The 5,787-nt window shown below is 39.3% G+C and overlaps 1 long non-coding RNA gene across 1 annotated transcript; it reads right to left on the bottom strand.

The window, feature by feature from the left end:
• Positions 1 to 1,524: 1,524 nt before the first annotated feature.
• Positions 1,525 to 2,310, bottom strand: LOC311487161. The gene is made up of 3 exons (XR_014699023.1): positions 2,027 to 2,310; positions 1,743 to 1,937; positions 1,525 to 1,651 (listed from the first exon to the last, which is right to left on the bottom strand). It is a non-coding gene; the product is annotated as an uncharacterized lncRNA (long non-coding RNA).
• Positions 2,311 to 5,787: the final 3,477 nt, after the last annotated feature.

Below are 5,787 nucleotides of genomic sequence, written 5' to 3'. Positions count from 1 at the left end.
TGCAGATGAAGAATGCAAACCGGGAGGGTTTGATGGGCACTTCTGGATTATTTAACAGCTAGACTGTCATGTTACGAGCAAATGAATGACAGCCCTGTTACAGTGTTAAAACTGGTTTGGATTCGGGATGAACAGGTTCGCTGACCTGACAAGATAGAGGAGAGCTGGGCCCATGACAGCTGCACGCGCAATGTTTATCTTCAGCCCATTGGTTGGGAGGACGAAGCGTCATCGGCCTTTGCGGTACCGTCATGACCAGATGGACAATTTTTAACGCGTTCTCGCGAGAAAAAAACAAACAAACAAACAAACACTCGTTTACCAGACTAACAAAAATCCCTAATCTAATCTAATCATTAGTCATGCTTTAAAAAAAATGAGCATATTTGGATAGAACAGCACTAAAACACTATTCATAACGTGCATGTAAATGGAGCCATCTTTTCCTAATGTTTTTATTATCAATCCAATAAGAGAGAAACAGAAGAGAAACATTTATCCCGACTCTTGTAGTTAATTCGTTGTTTGGTGAATATCTAACTTGGTTTTATTTGAGCTATGATTATTTCCTTTTAAGTAGTTACATCACTACTTATTATTTAAAAAACCTGTGTAGTATTTAAAATATGATTTGCTTTGTTTTTCCGCCCTCCACCTCAATCACCCGTCACAGTTTAGATTCAGCCATCTGAGAAATGTGGCTTTCAGTGGGATCATACATCACCTGTCTCACTAATGCAAAACTAACGTCCGGACAGTTTATGACAGAGAACCGCTCCCAAGTAAAAAAAAAAAACTTGACCAAACAAGTTTCAGCATCATTCAACGTAATCACGAGTCTGTCTTTGAAAAACTCAGCATCAGACGTGGATAAAACTGCACTATAAAGTCAACTGTAATGCTTCAGGGCATCTAGTTTTAATGCACATCTTTGTGTCCACGCAGGAAATGTGTTACAAAAAAAATAACAAATAAAATAATATCAAGTTGATATGTCGTTAAAGTCTTCCTGAGGTAGAAATACCAATACATACATAGATTAACAAATATATTGTAAAAAATTATCTATGGTATTTCTGTATGCCACAGACATTAACAGTTGTCCAAAACTGTTGAGATGTTTGCTCATTTAAGGTGAACGTGGGCAATGTAGCTTTTTGTGAGTTGAAATAGTAAAATTAAATAGTGCCCTCTGATGCGGCATTTATTTACTCCTGAGTGAACACCATGTGTTAAAAACTACACGCTCAAGCTTTTATAAAAGTTATTTTTTTTTTCATTTACTTTGATTTAAAACAGATTACACAACAAAAACAGAGATATACAGTATATATTGTCATTTACAGCTTAGATTCCCAGAAGACAATAAAGCCACAATTTCACAGTACAATAAAGCTATAAACGTGATCATATTATATTGATTCATCAATGTCTCAGACTTGTCCATAAAAGTCTGTGTTCGATGGCATAGGAGTCATCTCCACATAGAACAGGATTCCTTTGAGGAATTTGGCAAAGAGGACTCCAAACGCAAATGTCTCATAAATGGCATTCCAGAAAGCAAATGTGTACAAAGTCCAATTACAGTAAAGGCCGTCTGCAGCGGTGGGATCGTAGTTTGGCTTGTACACTGAGAAGACCCACACATCACCTACAAGGGACAAGAGCATTTAGCAAGTTAATTAGCTGCTCTTTGCGTAGTTTATAAGAATGATACAGGATCTTATCAGTAAAAGTCTTACCCAGTGGAATCCATATCAAAATAAAAAGGCCTAATAAACAATGCAGGCAGGCTTTACAACCCCTGGGGTTCGCCTGTGGCTGAACATCACAGGGTAAGGTCACAAATGGTATGTTGATCAGAGGTATCAAAGCCAGCCCTAACAGATAGTTGGGGATGTTGGGCTGCTGAGGACAGTCTTTGAAATACACAACACCTGCAAAGAGACGGTGGGTTAAGAAAGACTTGCTGATTACTGAAAGACAATGCATTAAGATATGTTCAGGAAAGAAGGAGTGTACTCACCAAAGATGACTCGTGCAACTGTAAGCAAACACCACTGAGCTACAACTCCAACTAGAAGTGTACGACGGAAGAAAGTTTTTTTAGTTTTATAATATGCTATGGAGGATGTATTTTCAGCCACATAAGTGTTTTCATAAAAACACATATGTGTGTTTGTATAAATATGTTTTTAGACACATTTTATAACTTTTTATGAAAACTAACATGATGCCTGCTGATGATGGTATCAGCATGATGGCAACATCATTATTTTTATTTAAAGTTCCCATGAAATGTCTTGAGGAGTGCTATTTGTTTTTGTTTACAAGAAGCTTGAGAAGCCCCATTCTTCTGGAAAGGCCCAATATGAACTGATTGGTTAGTTATTTGCTGGTCAAGCCCCGCCCACCAATCTGCATCAGCTGTAACCAGGGAAGCCAGCTACTAGCTAGGACAGTCCGGAGGAAAACCTGGTCCGTATTGACAAGGACTTCCTGCCACCTCTGTCAGCTATGCCTGCAGATGTTACTGAAGTGCTGGAAACCAGCAGTGCTGCTGGTGAAGGAGACGCGCAGGCAGAGGGAGAGACATCAAAATTTGAGGCAGCTTTCATTGGATGCAAAGTTAGTACATGCCCCCAAGTGCAGGATGAGTCATCAAACTTTTTGTATCGTTTCCAGAAAATGATAAACTATAAAGAATACATACAAAAACACTTTTTGTTGTTGTTTCAGGCTAGATACTGGGGCATAGATGTCATACAGCACAAGACATGTAATTTAAAAACATTAAAACATCTAATTTGATTTCATGGGGACATTAGTGCTCATGGAGGTTACTGTTTTCAGGGTTGTTTAGTTGTTGATGAATGAGCACAGGATACACAATACAATTCAACATCACCAAACGTTACAACCTCGACAATCATCCAGCCTCTATAAAACATCTAAACAAAGCTTAACATTCTAACCTTCATGCAGGTTGATTTAATGTAGGTAATTTCTGTTGGAAATGACTTGATTAATCTGCGATTATTATGTAAATATACAGTATACTCACCTGATACTCTTGGGGCTGTGGGCGGTGGTGGTCGGACATGAAACCTCCAAGCTGCACCCACAGTTATTGCCACAGGGCGGCCTGCAGATGGGGCTAAAGAGCAATTACAGATACAGCCTCACTCTTCATTTATTGATTTCACATCCAAGAGTGAAACTAAAAGAAAAAGTTTCCGGTGACGCTTAAAGTTAAATAGTCGTCTGATAAATAATGTACTATCCTGGAGTTATTTGGATGGTTATATTTGAGATGTTAATATAAAATAAAAGCCACATTATACATTGAAAAATGTAAAGTGATTACACGTATTTTGCTAATCACATACAGGCCAAATCATCAAAAAAGAAATGACTATAGTGCAGCTCAACACTCCTCAGTACACAGGAGTATCGATCTGCAATGTGACTAGTACTGTATCACAATGTGCCACCTTATAAAAGGTCATGTTGTGACACAGTACTACTATTTGAGAGTATTATTTGAGAGACCTGTGTAAAACACCAAATTAAATGGTGAAAAATGTAAATATGAAAGAACAGACTTACCTGCCATTGGTCTGAATGGGCTTCCTCTCTCTGAATGCGCCATCAGATGGCTTGACCACTGTACTTAAAGAACTGTGACCAACGACTGGGGATTTCTGCAGTCTAATGTTTTGGCTTGTGGCTAGCACCAAACCTGTTTGAGAACGCCAACTTTCCGTGACATGGCACGGCGCGTCATCACATCAACATGTCAACAATGAAGGGAAAGTAAAAGCAAAAGATGCTGTATGTGGTTTTGACTGAGCAAGAACATAGTTGAATAAGTACAGTTAAGTTTACCCACAATATGAGGATTAAGAAGCTAATTAACTATGTAAACTCATTCATTCAGAAAACACTGCACAAAATGTAACTACCATTCCCTCAAGAGAATTAAAAAGTACACAATATCATATGAACTACAGCATCTTCTAAAGAGTTGGATTCAAGGCAATATTACAGCTTGTTGAATTTATGACAAAACTGTCCCTCAAGATTTGATGGTTTGCTCAGATATGATGTTCTCGGTACTACCATTCAAATTCAAACACCGCATCAAGGTGAGCTGCTGTGGTATGTCCTTTTGAGTTACTTTTGTTTTAATAGAAAAAATTTACAAATATGACACACCTTCAGATTTCAAATTCGCCTCTTTCTTTTACAAACTGTGTAACAAGAAGGGGAAATAAAAACTCTTAAACTAGAAGCCTTTATAGCACAACACGTCAAATTAGTCTCTGAATTATCTATCTGAGGAATTATTGAAAATAAAAGTGGTGCATTGAGTTTCCATGCAAGTGCTAATTTGTGTGTTTGAATTCTTAATTAAAGGAGGATAGCCATAACATTATGACCACCTGGTCATAATCAGTAACTGATTGCCTTGTTATCATGTCACCTATCAGTGGGTGGCTTATATAAGTGAACAGTCTGTCCTCAAATTGATGTTAGAAGCAGGAAAATGGTCAAGTGGAAGGATTTAAAGGGGAACTACTGTGTTTTACAACCTGGACCTTATTTCTGGCATAAAATACGATCATTTACTCACTCATATAACTTTTGTGTCATTTGTAGTGGTTCGGGAGATAATTAGAGCTGTGTATATCCATATAGTGGGAGTGACTGGGGCACCGAAACGCAGCCTCTAAATAACGCATTATCTACCGTGAAACTTGTTCATTTCACCAATATTTTGTTATGATACACTAGTGCTATTCCTCGTTGAGTCCGGAGTTACCTGTTCTCATCACCTGGGGTCTGTAGATTGACCTACAGACCCCGGATGATGTCTTCTGACCTGGATGACGGTCCCGCGACGGTCAGCTTGTTTACCTGTAATTTGCTTCTGCTATTTTTTTGCAACATGGCTGAATATTTTTCCGATTCTGAGGTTGTGGACGAACCATAGCAGTAGCAAATTACAGGTAAACAAGCCGACCGGAAGGAAGTCAAAAACGTGAACCAGCGACAGGGTCATGGGTGGCTAAGGGTCACCAATGCATGTGATCTGCGTGGTCTGATCCAACAGACGTGCTAGTTCAAATTGCTGAAAAAGATAAAGCTGGTTGGAACAGAAATGTGTCAGGACACACACAGTTTGCTTTGTATAGGGCTTAATTGGCGCAGATCAGGCAGGCGTCCACGCTGACCCTTGTTCACTGCAGACAGCGCCTACAATGGACGTATAAGCATCAGACCTGGACCATTAAGCAATGGAAGAAGGTATGGTGTGATGTATCTCGTTATCTTTTGCTGAACGGGTGCATTGCTTATCTGAGGAACATAGGGCACCAGGAAGCAAGGAACACCACCCCCTTGCCACGGGGTTGTGCTCGGTTTGCGACACTGTTCAGGCGCACTGAGTCACTGTCACATTTCATGAGAAGAAACTCTACCTGTTGCACAATCAAAACAAACACACCTCATGTTATTAGTTTGGTCACGAATGTCATAAAATTAGCTCCAGAAATATGTGAAATGATAATATGCTAATTATAATTAACTCTGACAGGGTCTCTATTGTACTGTAACAATTCACATACTGTTCCATCTGCTTTAGATTCTCTATCTTATTGAGATAAACTGCGGGCCAAGCCCTCTCTTGTGTTTACAATAGGCTATAAATAGTTTGAACCGATACCATCATCAGCAGCTATCAAAGGGTGTCCAGCGTCATGACGGGACCCCCTGCACAAACGC

This window comes from Chelon labrosus, assembly GCF_963514085.1.
Source record: "Chelon labrosus genome assembly, chromosome: 1".
Classification (NCBI taxonomy): domain Eukaryota; kingdom Metazoa; phylum Chordata; class Actinopteri; order Mugiliformes; family Mugilidae; genus Chelon; species Chelon labrosus.
The sequence above is the reverse complement of the archived record's forward strand: the minus strand, read 5'-3'. Positions and strand labels throughout refer to the sequence as shown.